This window comes from Arvicanthis niloticus, chromosome X (assembly GCF_011762505.2).
Source record: "Arvicanthis niloticus isolate mArvNil1 chromosome X, mArvNil1.pat.X, whole genome shotgun sequence".
Lineage (NCBI taxonomy): Eukaryota > Metazoa > Chordata > Mammalia > Rodentia > Muridae > Arvicanthis > Arvicanthis niloticus.
The window spans coordinates 31417411-31434222 of record NC_047679.1 but is presented as its reverse complement, the minus strand read 5'-3'; the positions used below and the strand labels follow the sequence as shown (position 1 = coordinate 31434222).

The 16812-nt window shown below is 42.1% G+C and overlaps 1 pseudogene; it reads left to right on the top strand.

Moving 5' to 3' along the window:
* Positions 1–1645: 1645 nt before the first annotated feature.
* LOC117695641 (small nucleolar RNA SNORA17) lies at positions 1646–1766 on the top strand (annotated as a pseudogene).
* The last annotated feature ends 15046 nt before the right edge of the window (positions 1767–16812 follow it).

The window sequence follows — 16812 nt, the reverse complement described above, 5'->3', positions numbered from 1 at the left end:
AACATGGCATGACAGAAGTATATGCAATGAGAGATTAGGTGGCAAAACAGGAAGGCAAGACAGGAAGAGTCACTTTATTTATTTATTTATTTATTTATTTATATTTTGGTTTTTTAAAACAGGGTTTCTCTGTGAAACCATGGATAACCTGGAATTTGCTCTATTGACAAAGCTTACCTTGAACTCATAGAGATCTTCTTGCCTTCACCTCCCAAATGCTGGGATTAAAGGTGTGCTCTACCACCACAGCTGGCTCACTCTTTCATAACAACACCTTCTCTCAAATTTATTCCAGAAGACAGTGTCTTCCAAGGGCAACACAATCACCTAATTACATCCCAGTAAGCCCACCTCTTAAAGGATCCTCCAACTCTATATTTCTACACACAAGCTCTTGGGGAAAAACACCATCCGAACCACAGCATACATTTCTTTATATATAACTGTTCCTAGGAAACACTTTGTGTGGGAGGGGTGTATTTCATATGCTGAAATATTCAGTCCGCCAATCTCATAACATCAGCTATAACTGTAATATTTGATAAAATGTGTCATTCAAAGCATCTTTACTAATGTACTGTGATGTGACTGCTTAGTCTGATTCCAATGTAACTTAATACTAATTTACTATTTAAAGTTAATGATTAAAAATAAATTATAGAGTGTAGCTCACTATATATTTCCAAGTGGGACAGAGTGGCTCCCCTTGTAATCCCAGCACTCAGAAAATAGAGAAGGATCAGGAATTCAAGGCTAGCTTTGGCTACATACCTCCAAACCCAACATAGGCTACATGAGGTCTTTTCTTAAGGGAGGGAAGGAGGAAGAAAGGCAAGGAGAAAAAACATCTTAGCTATATTGTGATAAACTTTTTCCCTTTTGGAGACATTTTTAAGATAAAACATTATCCACTGACATTCTGTGGCCACGTCTATATCTTTTTTGGTGTAAATCCATCAACTGTTACTTTCTCAAAGTCCAAAGCAACTGTGGAACCCAAGCACATGTCCATAAAAAAAAGTTGTAGTTTTGTTTTGGACTTTTTTTCCCTTTTGCTTGCAGTGCTGGAAATGAAAACCAGAGCTTTGGGCACACTGTGCAAGCATGGGCCTATATGCCCACTTACAAATGAAAACAAATGAATCTCACTCATGAAATGATAATTTAGCCAAATGTTTTGGGATTAGTGGTATGCACAATAGAAAAATAATGTTTTAACAGCTCAAAGCAACACTATCTTTGCTCACAGCTTACAACAATTTTTAAAGAAGGAGGAAGAGGAGAAGGAGCAGCAGCAGCAGCAGCATGGAGAAGTGAAAGACCCAATTATAAAATGCAAGAGTTTAAGACACTGAATATATATGGAAAATCCATCTAGGGAATAGTTTCTAAAATAAGACACAATAAACACAAACCAAAAGAAACAGAGTGACAAATTTGACTATATCAAATCTTAAAAATTTGTATCCAAAAATACGGTTAAAAATGAAAAGACAGCTACAAACTAAAAGGAGACGTGCCAAAGTATAGACAAAAAAAAAGGAGTATTTGGGGCAGAGGAGATGGCTCAGTCAACGATGTGCTTACTGTGCAAGCATGAAGACCTGAGTTTGGATCCCCAGAACCCACATAATAATCAGCATGACCAACCCCTAGACGTGTTACAGGTATGGCCACTGTGTCACATGTGCTTCAGTAGGTGGAAGAGAGAGATTATGTTTATACTGTGTTCTTACCCATGAACATCTAAATGGTTAGTAGCCAGCCTAGCATTCCCTGAAAAAGTGAGCCTGAGACAGCCACCAGACCAGTACCGAGCAAGTTCAGACAGGCTCCTAAGGCAGATAGTGAGGTGAAGATGTCCCTGGCAGGAGTGAACCTGATACAAATGACCCCTGCATGGGAACAGGCGGGCAGGCCCAGGTGAGGAGCAAGCCCAAGGTGACCACCAGTCCAACACCATGGGGCCCTGAGAGGGAGCTAGTCTGAGATGACTGCCAGTTTGGTGCTGTGCAGGCTTGGGGAAGGTGGGGGGGAGATGGAAGCAGACCATACCCAAGATAACCCTTGCCCAGTGCCACAATGCACGAGTGAGGCATAGCACTCCTGAGATGACCTCAAATACTCAGAGACCCCAGGCTCCACTAAGAGGAGTAAGTGGTGGAGAAATGCAAGAGAAAGAGAAACAGAAAGATATGGGCATGATGAAGAGACAGAACTGGAGACTCGGGGGTAGTTAGGAACAGCCTGATGTGAGTAGCTGGTGATGCCACATGGGGCCATGTGGTAAGGTCCTGGCCTGTGCTGCCACGAGATGCCACATCTAAGTCCTTTGTCCTGCAGCAGCAGGGATCTGTTACCATCAAAGGCCAGGTGCACATCCTTGGTCTGGGCTGCTGCCTGGGGACATGTTGATATCTGAGGGCTGTGCAGTACTGACTGACCCCTTGCCTGAGCACTATGGGAGAGTTCATCACACCTTTAGCCAGCTGCAGTACTCGGGAGAGCAAGCCTACTCATCACCCAGGAAGCACAATAGATCTGGCCCCGAATGTATGAGCATGGGAGAACTGGCCCTGCCTTTGGTCTCCTGTGCAGTGGCACGGAAGCGGGAAAGATACCATCCTCACCCCCCCCTTTCTCCTTGCCACCTGTGGCAGATGGGAGTTCTGGCCCTGGGGACATGAGAGCAGGAGAGCTGTCTGCAGCAAAGTAGAGGTGATCCTGATAGCAGGGACACAGGCAAGATGGACCTGTCACTTGTCTGCAGCAAAGTAGAGGTGATCCTGATAGCAGGGACACAGGCAAGATGGTCCTGTCACTTGTCTGCTGTGTGGTAACAGGTGAGAGAGATGCCCCCTCTTGCCCCTTGACTCCTACATCAGGCAGAAAAGCTGTCCCTGACCTCACCTACTGCACCTTACCTGGGCAGCACAGTAGAGCTGGCTCTGAGGGTGTGAGGATAGATCTGGCCCTGCCACTTGTCTGCCTGTGGTGACATGGGTAAAATGTGCCCCTGCCCTCACCCCTTGACACCTATGGCATGCAGGAGAGCTGGCACTGAGGTCATCAGAGAGGGAGAGCTGGCTCTGCCCCTTGCTAGCAGTGGCATTGGACAGTCCAGCTGGGACAGGGTAGGAGAGCTTGCCCTGGTGGTGTGGGTGCAGGAGAGTTGGTGGGCTGGCCAGCTCAGATACCTATGAGACCCAGATGCAGGGCCGTGAATTGGCCCACACAACATCTATTTCATCAATGAACTGCTGGAGTGTGTGAAGGAGCAGGTCCCACAGATCCAAAACTACAGGATCTCCATGACACAGGGCACCAAGAGGATATCCCAGAGGAGTCCCAGTGAGGTTTCAGTATTTCTAGTATAGCAGAAGCCAGAGGCCTCCTACCAAACCAAGTCATTGTAATGAACATTTGCAAGCAAAGAGGTGTGGACAAAAGGATACATTGTGGGAGGCACTGTAACACACTAGTTTCCACAAGATTTTTTTATCCTCTGTTGGGGAGGAGTTTGCAAGGGTGAAGGGTGGGTATGAAGGTGGGGGATAAGTGGAATTAGGGTACACAAGGTGAAGTTCACAAAGAACCAATAAAAATGTATATATTTTTAAGTTGGCACTGAAAAATCCCAGTGCTGGCAAAGTCGGGAAAGGAGGATCCCTGAGGCTTACTGCCCAGTCAGTCATGTCTAATCAGTGTTCCAGATTTAGTAACTCTGTCACAAAAATAATGTGGAGAAAAAGTGAGAAAGTTACCTGGTAGAGACAGCGACTCTGCAGACACATGGGAATGGACACCCACAAACATTCAAACACATTTAATAAATCCAAGGCAGGAAGGACGACCTGTTAGCTGAGGCAAGAAGATCTTGAGTTCTAGTCCAGAGAGGAAGGGAAGGAAGTAAAGGGACAGAGTTGCAGGTCACCTCTGCTGATTTTGTCAAGTGCTGTGATCATGTCTGAGCTTTATCAGCTTTTCATGTGAGGTGTGAGTATTCCCTAACTTCTTGTTGCTAAAATGTCTTCCCAGGAGAGGGAACATAAACATCTACCTTTCCTCCTAAGGTCCCAATGACAAACCAAGGTACAATTCCATCAAAGTTTATTCAGAGGAACTAATGAATTTATTGGGCTTCCTTACAGTAGAGAATGTTGATGCTTCCCCCAATGGGAAAAGCCACACTGGAAATTCTCTACACATCAGGAATGATGGCTTTCCAATAACCACATCAATGATCCTTCCTCCTCTAAAGTTCCCCAACCTATATAGTCTAGGCCTTCCCTGAGGCCGTGTGTAGTTAGGGCAGTATTGCCCACAACAAGTAAGGAGGTGCTGATACTCAGTTGAGGGTCTCATGATCTGTCATTTTCCTCTATGAGAAAGTGTAAACAGTCAACAATCCCAGTTGGAATGATCTTTTCTAAGTGGACACAGATGAACTCCCAAAGATGGCAGTGGCTTGGCTTGCAGGAGAGTTCTGTACAGCACTTCTCCATTGCCATTTTCTCACTAACGTTATTGTAGAAAACTGGCTTTTCCATGAAGAAATTTGCATTAATCATCTAAAGTCTGAAAGCTTCACTTGGGAGGCAGAGGCAGGTGGATTTCTGAGTTCGAGGCCAGCCTGGTCTACAGAGTGAGTTCCAGGACAGCCAGGGCTACACAGAGAAACCCTGTCTCGAAAAAACAGAAAAAAAAAAAAAAAGTCTGAAAGCTTTTGCATTTAGGCTTGATTAAATGCCTTTGTTCCAGCAAGGAGAAAGCCATCTACCCATTTAGTTGTTCCTTTCCTTCTTGATGCCAGTGACCAACTGAAACATAAATTGCGCATTATTCTTAGTGTTAGCTTGAACTGCCTGCTAAGCCAGTTACTGGGTCTCACATAGGCAAATCTTTAGACCTAGTCTCTATATTTTAATACATACCAACAGCAGCCTCCCCTCACCCCTACTCTTTTTCGTCCCCCCACCTTCACTCTCCCCCAGATCCTTGTTATTGATTACGAACACTATGCCTGCTAACCCCTGATGACGTGAAGGGCAACGGGGCATGAGCTTGAGTTTCTAAGAGCTCACACAGCTTTTTAATATAAATATCTAACCTTAATATAATGGAAGACTGCTCAGCTGCCCAACTCTCCCTTAAAGGTGCCCTTCCTGGACAGTCAAGAGTATCTACCATCTTTATTGCTCTCATTTAATTATCTTTTTAACAGTCTATTAACTTGGTGACGTGGAGAAACTAAAGGAAAAAAAGTGGGCATTTGGGAGGAATGAAACTAACAGGTTAGTGATTGTGAAGTCTTGGGACTTTGTGGATAGTATTCTTTGAATTCTACTGCTTGATTTCTGGTATAAAATCTGATACCTGTTAATGATAACAAACGATAATCTCCGAGCAATAATTGTATGCCAAGCACCAACTGAAGCAAGGATTATGTCACTGGACTGAAAAAATCTAGACCGAAGTTCTGCTGTCATTACACACCCTGTGGATGCACACAGACGGCCAAGGTCTGACCAGAGTCAACAGAGTCAGGATTCAGTCCAATGATCTGGGTCAAGAGCTTCTGCTTAAAACTACTTTCACATCCTACATCCCAGGAAGTCTTTGCAGGAACTGGTGTTTTATAGCATGACTGCAGTGCGTACATGGAGTGCTTTTGGTTCCGGGTTCATTGTCACATTTTCATACATGTATGTAATTTCAATACATTCACCCCCTTATCTTCTCTTCCCTTTCCACTGATGAGTGTGGGTAAGAGATGTGGGATGGCCCTTTACACACTGTTGATGGAAACAAACAACTGAAAAGAGAGAAAGGAGTGTAAACTGAGGCAGCCACTATGAAGGGGCTCATAAAAACCTAAAAGCTGGAAATGGAAATATGTATGATCCAGTTCTACCACTTCTAATAATATCCCCCAAAAGACTAAGTCAGCATGCCATAAAGACACTATCCATGCTTACTGAATATTCACAACAGACAGGCTATGGAACTAGCCCATGAACAGATGAAGGGATACAAGTTAGTGTCTTCACTCCACTTGTTGGCATCAAGCTAGCTTACTGGTATATACCCCTTCAAATCATAGTTTTTTAATTGAAAACACTAAGTAAAATGTGGTGAGCTTAATTTGTTTTCCCAACTCTTGCACCCCCCAACTTGCATATTCTTGCTATGCTTTCGTGATTGGCAGAGGATTCTATTGCTTGACCTTGGGTTTGTTCAAACATAGAGCAGTAAGACATTAGCATGCATGGCACAAATCAAGGATGGACCATGACTTTCATTATGTGCTTGCCCTCTTGTACATCTGCCTGTCAGCAGATGTCTCAGGTAGCCACTGTTCTAAGGAGGATGAGAAACACACGGAGCAGACCTAGCTCCAATCCAAAGCTAGAGCAAAACTCAGCCAAGCCCACCTATCTTAACCCCAGCCCAGCCCACAGCTGGTTGAGAGAGAAACCAACACTTGTTGCAATAAATAGCTGAAATAGCAAGCTTCCTTGTTATAAAACAGTAAACACTTGATAAAATTTTCCCACTGGCTATGTGATGTATAAATTATCTTCATACTATCATAACAAAATAACCAAGGAAATTCACTTATGAAGAAAAGTTTATTTGGGCACATAATCCTGAAGGTTCTACTCCACAATCAGGTAGTCACTTTGGGCTTCTAGAGAGGATGACTCATCAGAGGAGGAGTGGGTTAACAGGGTAACTCACTGATATCATGAGCCAAAAAGAAGAGAGCAGGACAATGAGTAGAATCCCACAACCCCTTTTAAGGGCATGGCCCCATCACACAAAGGACCTCGAAGTAGGTCCTACCTTTCAAAGGTCCACAGCACTTTCCCAGCAATGCCACCCCAAGGAACACACCTCTAACATAAAACCTTAGGACATACTCATCAAAAACACAGCAAGAATTCTAAAGGGCATTAGTACTGATTTCTTAGAAATGTTCTAAGAATAGACCATAAACTGGGTCACTTCAGTAACAGAAAAATTATTTTCTCATAGTTTGGGAGGTTAGAAGTCTAAAATCAAAGTGGTGGAAAGGCTTCCTTCTTTTAGAAACTGTGAGGAAAAATCAGTTTGCTGTGTTCCTTCAGGCATTCCTCAGCTTGCAAAATAGCCTTCTCCTCATACCCTCACAGGCCTCAAATACTCCTTTTTTAATAAGACCATCAGCCATATCAAGTAAAAAGTCCACCCAAACATCTTACCATCTACAAAGACACTAGTTCTAAATAACATTGTAGTTGTAGGCAGGGTGGCCAGAGCGGAACTTCAGCATCTTTGAGAGAGAACACAATTCAACCCAGAACACCATCCCCCATCTTTCAGGGGAGGGTGTGTGAAATTAACACTGGAAAGGTATGATAGCTTTTTGGCAGTATGAAATTAATGGATTCACCTTTCTATATAGCTACAATGGGCTATAAAACATGTTAGGTTTTCTATGGCTTCTTGTGTATATGTGAAAATAGGGGAAACATGTCACAATCCTCATGTAGAGGTCAGGGGCCAAGTTGTGGGAGTCAGCTCTCACCTTCCACCATGTGAGTCATGGGATTCAAACTGAGATCAGGCTTGACAGAAAGCAGCTTCACCTGCTGAGCCACCTCACCAGCCCCAGTATTAAACATTTTATCACACATTTAGCAAATGCTCTTTGTCCCTGCACACCCCTTAAACTGTAAGAGGTGTGCTTTCTTTATAGCTTTCACTATATTAAGCCTACACTTCTCTTCATGCTTCTCTTTCCAGCAGCTCTCCTAATGCCCTGTTACTGTGGGCTGGTGTATTACACTGATTTTTCTTTGCTTCTAAAGAGGCTGCCTACACATTCTTTCCTTTCCATGTTCCCCCGACTATACTCAATGATTGTCTCCTCTGACCCCCTACCCAGCTACTGCAGCCAAAGTGCTTTAATAAGTGCTATGGAGAGCTGTTCTAGTATGTCAGAATGGAGCTGTGTGACCTCTAGCCTTTTCCTTTATTACTCTTTGTACTTTCAATAAACCTGCAAAGGACCTGCACACAAATTGAAATTTGTTCCAGTTTTTACTCTTGACAGAAATAAGCATACTCACCTAAATCCATAAAATCAAAGCACTATCCAGGGTTCTGCAAATTACATGTTTAGTTGGGTCAAGAATACAATCCCTTATCCTATATTTAGAACTCTCAGTGCACAATGTCTGAACAGAGAACAGGGTTTGCAGTCCTTTCCAAATCAAACAGATTTGAAGTACCTGCACTGCTCAGTTTCCATTTCTGGGACTCTACATACCACCATTGTATGGTGACTTTCAACTGGTGGGGAGAAGGGCACAGTACCCTTCAGAGACACCTTGGGAACTTAGACAGGAACATCAGATTAGTGGTTTATCAGACTGCCTTTCAGTTTTAGTACAGGGATTGAAACTAAGCCATGGTACATGCTGGCCAAGCATTGTACCAACCAGCCACACTTCTGGGCCTGCATTCAAATAAGATTCACAACAACATTACTAATCATTAGAAATGAGTTAGGAACTTGTGCTAGAAATTACCATAGCAACACCTACTACTACTTTGTAAGTCTGCATATAATAATGCATCATTGATATTCAAACATTTAAATTCAGCAGGAGTTCAGGCTACCACTTTTACTTTTTTTGTACAATGTGACACACACACACACACACACACACACACACACACACACACACACACGGAAAATGCCCAAGAAAGCCAGAAGAGGGTACTAGATGCCCTAGAACTGGAGTTATAAGCGGTTATGAACAACCTGACAAGGGTCCTCTGCAAAAGTAGTACAAACTCTTCATCACTGAGCCGTGTCTCCAGCCCTCCTGGCTTTACTCAATAATTTATTGGGAAAGTAATTTCAAATTCAAGCAGCCTTAAGTACTTCAGTCAACTCATCATGGATAGAAACACCTATATTGAAACTACTGCCTATATTCTAATGTACCACTTGACAACTTGACAGTGTTTCTCCTCCAATATAGGATCTAGTTTACACCAGAAATGACATTAAGTCATCTGATCTACAGAGCCTCTTTAAATCAGTAGCCATTCACAGCCTGATTCTTTTAACATTACTACTTTTAAGATTCTTATGTCTACATGTATATATGTATACTATGTGCATGCCTAGTGCTGTCAGAGGCCAGAAGAGGGACTTGGGTCACCTGGAGTTGAAGTTACAGGTAGTTTCAAGCCACCTGCTATGAATGGGTACTGGAAACTGAACCTGGGTCCTTGGAAAAAGAAAGTACTTCTTTATCCACTGAGCCATCTCTCCATCAACACTTTTATTAACATGGCCAAGGTTAGACTAGGCCAGGAATAGTAGTTGCCTAGCACTGTGAACTCCCTGCCTATACACACCCTATATTTGAACAGAGTACATAGCCTTTAGGGTCTAAAGGGTTCATGGTTAGGTTCAGGTAATCCATTCTCATTCTTAGCCAATACTGTATAGGTGACAACCTAAGACTACAACATCTGGAGGCACATGATAACCACTTGTCCCTTTGGCAAGTTGATTTTAGAAACCTAGTCAAGGTTGTGACCATCTTCTCCACTTTTCCCTCACAATGTGTAAAAGGATAAACAGCATACCCTTAATAATAATGTGTATATATTCTAATCCTCAGAACTTTACACAAATGCTGCTTCATATGGCAAAATGAACTCTGTAGATATGTTAGCGGGGCTAGTAGTCTGGATCATCTGGGTAATATAAACCCAAGAGGCTCTACAACAGAAACACAAAAAGAAGAGCAACACGACAACTGCTAAACTGAAGGCTTTGAACCTAGAAGGAACTAAGAGCCAAGAATGCAAACCACCTCAAGGAACTGAAGCGGTAACAAATGTATCCTTCCAGAAGAAACCAGCTTGGTCAATAACTGGGAATTTTAGATGTAGAAGACTCAGTTCAGATTTTTGAACCCTAAAACTATGTCAAGAAACTACATTAGCAGGAATTTGTTAAAGGAATAACAGGAAATTAACTTTCTAAAGCCCCATAAATAGGTTCCTGTCCAAATTTCCCTTGATATATAGCACTAATAGATGGGCCCTGCCTGTCTTTATTGATTACCAAAGGCTACACTTTCACCTCAGGCTCTACTATTTTAACACACATTCAGCACTCCAAAATAAGAGCCTATCTGTGTAATTATGTCCTTCTCTTCTTTCTATATTGTCTATACACATTCAAGATATCAGGACTCTAAATTTTTACTCCTATTTATAGTATATGTGTATGGGTATACATGCATGTGAGTGTGGGACCGTGACAGGATGCTTTGGTTTCCAGTAGAGCACTGGCTTAGAGATAGCTGGAGACACAACAGGTGTCCATTGCCTGTGAGGGATGGCACATATCTCACCACGCTCCCAGAATCCTGACACGTGAAGATCTCCATTAATCTGCACCATTCAGAAGGCTATACAGCCCCTCCCAAAGAGGTGTCACCAGCACAGGTAAAGGGCGTGACTACAGGCCTCAGCCCTAGAGAGATTTCTATATTAATGAGTTACCTAAAGGCCAGAGGGCATAGCCAATTACCTATTCCTTTTCCCAGACCCTCTCCCTACCCCTCCCTAGTTAACTCAGATCTGCCCTGAGTTTGAGGGAGGGGTGCATATCCAGATTCAACTATCATCCGTCATGTCAATAAAGATCTTGGAATCCCAGACTTTCTTGTGTCTATTGGGGCCTCCTGTTCTTCGTGGAGGACTTCCCTAAGTCCCGCCCACCAGGTCCAGCATGTGGGAATCTGTGGAGGCATCAGATGACAGCATCAGATCCCTTGAAGCTGAAGATAAATGTGAGTATGGATGCTAAGCCAAACTAGGGTCCTCTGCAAGAGCAATAATCAAGTGACCAGAGACAGTCTCAAACTATAAACAAGGAACCAGGATGAGCTATGAGCCTTGCACTCTAATCTGTGTTATGGCTGGCATTAATACAAGCCAAGGCAATCCTCCCCATGCTGGTCGGGGGACGAGGGGACAAGGGGACAAGGGGACACTGAGTACAGGGAATCCACTTAGCATTGATACAATGGAGATACCTAAAAATCAGGCCAGTGAAGAGCTAATGAGAAAAAAAAGATGTGGTCACAAAACTGGCCACCTGCAGATCTGACATAAAATTCCAATTTTCTAGCCTATTTTTACATTCTCAAGTTTTTAGTCTCCTTAGTTACATGAAGAATGAACCCAGCAAGAAAGGACTGGGCTTTGAAGTTTCCTTTTACACATTGGGACTACACTCTTGCTCTGAGCAGGCCACACTACCCACTTCACACCAAACTGCTTGGATTCTTGAACAGGCCTAAATATGAGTAAGTCCTTCAAGCCACCCTTCTTTTTCCATGGTCTAACTAGCAAAAGCTATTCTAAATAACTTACCCATTAGAGTTCATTCTAAAGTTAAAACTATTTCCTATGTGCACTGAACTTTCTTCATCTGCCTCATCACACTTTCTAAGAAAAATGTCCAGTGATGAGTGGCAGAATCAGAACCCAGATCCTAGTGTATCTATTCCTTTTCACCAAGACACTATCACTGCAGACTTGTAACACTAAACCAGCTATGAACAAAAGATGCAAGATATATATAGTTTATATAGCACAGTTGTAGAAACAACTTGAAATGAATATTGAATGTGATGGGGGCAGGCAAAGCATGAGATACTTTGACATTGGAAGGATACAGATGGGAGAGTAGCTATTTAAATTCAGACACACACACAGGAGACCAAGGTGATATCTAGAAAAGAGAGGATAATGAAGCTCAAGACATGGATCAAAAGTTGAAAGTGATTACTGCTGATGAGAGATAAGGAAGGGGGAAGAGGAAGATGGAATGAGAGAAGAAAGGGAGACAGAGAAAAGGGTTAAGAGCACTTATTGCTCTTCCAGGACCCAAATTTGGCTTCTAGTATCCACATCAACGAGCTCACAATTGCCTCTAACTCTGGCTTCAGGGAGTGCACTAACATGAATATCCATGCATACACAAACCTACCTATATAATAAATAGTAATCTTTTGTAAAATAGAGGATGTGAAACATGCTAGGGCTACACATGTAGTCAGAATCGCTCAGTGTGAATCTTTAAGCTACCATCATAACCCTTAACTGAGATATAAAAGTATTACAGAACTATGTCAAGAAAATGATCTCTTAAAAACTCCAGGGTCAGCCGGGCAGTGGTGGCGCACGCCTGTAATCCCAGCACTTGGGAGGCAGAGGCAGGTGGATTTCTGAGTTCGAGGCCAGCCTGGTCTACAGAGTGAGTTCCAGGACAGCCAGGACTACACAGAGAAACCCTGTCTCGAAGAAAAAAAAAAAAAAAAAAAAAAAAAAAAAAAAAAAAAAAAAACCTCCAGGGTCAAAGCCAAGTCTTTTACTATCTGGGGCTTTCTATCTCTGGAGAAAGGGGTGGAACAAGTTTCTTGTACTCTTTCTAGGGGACTGGAGACCTTCAGTCAACAGGCTGAATGGCTGGCCTCCTTACCCAGGAGAGCTCTCAATTTGCTTATTCATTTGCATTCCTGAGCCAAGTTGCAGAGAGAGGGCCTACTCCCTAATGCTTCATCATGAAGGAATTGCTCTCTGAAATGATCACATAGTTGGTCATTTCACAAAAAAACCAGCCTGCATTAGTGAGCCAGCTGAAGCATCACGGGGACCTAGAGATGCATGAGATAAGTATACCTGCCCAGTCACATTAATCATCTTATTTCCCAGGGAAATCACAACCTGAGAGTATTCGAAAAGCTTTCCAAAAGCACTGGGCTATTTCTTGCTGGTGTTCTATTTCTCATTTTTGAAATGAGTAAAGCAGAACTCGGTGGAATGGCTGCATCAGGTAATTGAGATTTTAAATGGTTTGGGCTGAGAAAAACTAGCCTGCCAGAGTTGATTTGCAGTTCTGAGAGAGGAATGAAGGAAACATGAAGGGTACAGTGGTCCTCACCCAGGGTCTGCAATGAATTCTGTTCAGTCAGAAACCTTCATGGGGAAACATCTGTATCTCCCTCTTCATTGGCTTCTCACTGAAATTTAGCATTTCTCTCAAGTATGAATGTAGGTGAAAAATCATGTTATTACTGGCAGTTTCTATGACTCTGTCAACAAGAGAAATCAACACCTTATCACATTTCAGTACAGATCTTATAAATGTTTACCCTTATTACTACATCAAAATTATATTACTCAATGCACCAATCTATCCAGCTATGTAACAGGTTAATAAACCAACACAAATATTAAACCATAATTTTTTTGAAAACTAATATAACAGATTTCCAGCTAATCTTATCTACTGGATTTATTTGAAAAATGTTTCCAAGAAGGGAATCACTTTTCACTAGACAGCTCTCAAAGTGACCCAAGGTACAAGAAGTGTTAAAAAAATCCTGACAGAGGCTACAGATTGCTCAGTGGTTAAGAGCACTAGTTGCTCTTCCAGAGGACTGGAGTTCAATTCCTAGAACCTACGGCGGTTTACAACTATCTAGTAACTCCAATCTCCAAGGACGTCAGCCACACAAGTGTAAACATATGTGCATAAAAAACGCCCATACACACAAAAAAATTAAAAACAGTAAGCATTCAAACAAACTCTCAGGGAAGCCAACAGTGGTATAAATACTCAGGAAATTGAAGAAGGAGAATCACAAATTCAGGGCCTCCCTAAGCTACCAGAATTTAAGGTTTAGCCTGGACAAACTTAGTGACATCCTGCATCAAAATGAAAAGAAAACTAAGGATATAGCTCACTGATAGTGTACTTGTCTATCATACATGAGGACCCAGGTTCAATCACCAGTACCAGTCCTGGAGTTGGACTGGGAAGGGAGGGCACCCTGAGGAATCTTCCATCTACTGAAACCTAAATTTAAATTGCAGTCCTAAAACCAAGTCTGGAAATGTATGTCCATAATCCTAGCCCCCAAGAGGTGGAGGCAAGAGAATCTGAAGTGTGAAGTCATCCTCAGGCTATATAGCAAATTTAAGGCTAGCCTGGGAAAAAGACCAAAAAAAAAAAAAAAAAAAAAAACCAGTACCTGGCTATGGAACCCTTGGGCACATTTACCCTTTGACTGCCGGCTACTCTACTCAACGATACCAACATGTCATTCAGAACATAGTTTGAGACTTAGCAAAACAACAGATATGAATATGGTTTATTAACAAAATATTTTAATGTTAGTAATTATCTGGTAGAAAGATACTAGGCAAGGAGCTGAAGTGATGGCTGATGAGTTAAGAGCACTTGCTGCTCTTGTAGACACTCTGGGTGTGATGGTTTGTATACGCTTGGCCCAGGGAGTGACAGGCACTTTTAGGAGGTGTAGCCTTGTTGGAGGAAGTGTGTCACTGTGGTTATGGGCTTTAATACATTCACCTGGAAGCCAGTCTTCTGCTAGCTGCCTTTAGAACAAAAGGTGGAACTCTCAGCTCCTCCAACCTCACATCTGCCTGGATGCTGCCATGTTCCTGCCTTGATAATAGATTGAACCTCTGAACCTGTAAGGCAGCCCCAATAAAATGTCATCCTTAAGAGAGTTGCCTTGGTCATGGTGTCTCTTCACAGCAGTAAAACCCTAACTAAGACACTGGGTTTGGTTCCTAGCACCCATAAAGCAGCACATGGCTGCCTGTAACCCCAGCCCCAGGGGATCTGCCTCCCTCTTCTGGCTTTCTCTAGCATCAGGTACACCTGTGATATATACATATATGCAGACATACATACACATAAAAAAGGGTAAGGCTTTAAGAAAAGACACTAGGCAACCAGGTGATCAGGTCAGGTGTTTCTTCAAGGTCTCATAGCAGCTATGTAATAACAAGATACTAAACACTGCTGACCAATTGGCTTCTGGAATAGTATGCACTCAAAAAAATTGCTGTCAGAGGGATGTTAAGTAGCTAGTGCCACAATGAAAACAACTACTGTTGCCTTTTCTGAGCAAGTCTTGCCAGAGAGACCCCTTCAGTGGCAATAAGGTGCTTTGAAATCGGAGCTGTTGCCAGGGTGGTGGTAATGGTACATGCCTGTCATCCTAGCACTCAGGAAGCATTGAGTTTGAGGCCAGCCTGGTCTACAGAATGAGTTCCAGGAAAGTCAGGGCTACACAGACAGCCTCTGTCTAAAAACAAACCAAAAAGAAAAAAAAGAAAGAAGAAAACAGCTATCAGATGAACCACCCTGTGAGCAGCTCGGAAAGAGGCCAACACAGAACATAACACATAATTTTCCTCCCTCTCCCAGGCATAGTGGAGACAGGATGAAATTGATCAATTTATTGACAGACAGATGACAGGCAGAAATACAAACTCTTGTGTCAGCAATAGTTAGGGAAAGCAAAGACATGACTATTCAAAGTAGGAAACAAAGAAGGAACAGCTCATTTCTTTTTTATTTGGATAGTAATGCTCTCTCTGGCCCATTAAAAACACCACCAACCCAGCCTTCCCTTGGCCCAGTTGGATCTGTCTTATAAATATTCAATCACATTTCCAAGAGAAAGCAGCATTTCATGTCTTAATACCTCAATTCTTAGTATCTGCTGTGTTGAACAGAATTTAAATTCTATCCATATTTGTTTTGTCTTTCATTTTTTTAAAAAAAAAGGCAGGACACCATAATATATTCCACTGTTAAGAGACTTTCACACTACATAATACTACAGTCATTAAGAAAAATAACATCGCTGGATCGATTAGCATTTTTTAAGAGGCAGCCAAAGCAAAGGTGGGTTTTAGTACAGCACAGGGTAGGGAAGGTGTTGGTTCAGTTTGCATGCTTCTGTGTTAAAATAACAAGGACTCAAAACTCAGATCCTCCTTCAGCAAATACAAAGAAATTAGTCACGTCTGAATTCACTTTTATCACAAGATAAAAAATTCTTTCTTCCTCCTCTCAACACCACTTCCTTCATTTTCTCCCAAATCTATCTTCCAAGTAACCTTGCATAACCTTAATCCTCTTCATTTCTACAACCTGGTGCTTAGCAGGACCTGTGTCACCAGAATTATGAGTGGATCTGTGGTTATGGCCTCAAGTTACTCTTCAAGTATCAAGCAGGTCATGCCTCACATTAATATTATTCCAACAGCTGATATACTTATTTTCTTTACTAAAATGGAAAAAAGAAACAAGCTGTGTCATGGTACAAGCTCAGTTCTTGCAAGCTTCCAGGCAAGCCTGGGCTATATAACAAACTCCTAGTTAGACTGGGCTACATACATAGTCACTTTGTCTCAAAAGTAATAGTAAGAATAACAGTATAGTGGGTGAGGGGGCAATAGGCCTTGACTAATATTATAACTGCAGCAGTACATTTGTTTTCAATCCTCCACAATATACAACCTCTTTCAAAGCATTGGGGAAGAATTTGGATGGAGAAGTGTCTGTCTACTAGGCTATTTCTAACCTATCCATGCACAAAAAATATTGTTTGTTTTCAAATATCTAATTTGAACATGACTATCAGCTCCTTTTATTCTCTATTGTTTCTTCTTCCAAATCGCATCAATCTAATACAAATGGCAAAGGTCTGCACTCACTTTTAAAGATCATTTGTCCTACCCTGTCTTATTTGTTCACTCCTATCTTGGGAGGAACAATGAAACTTTTTCAGTGTTGAGAGCCTGGTTCCATGTGTAACTTTTAAAATGTTTTACTTACTATAAAAAAAAAACCATTCTACTGATATAGTATAAATATTTTACACAAACAATAGGATAGACAAT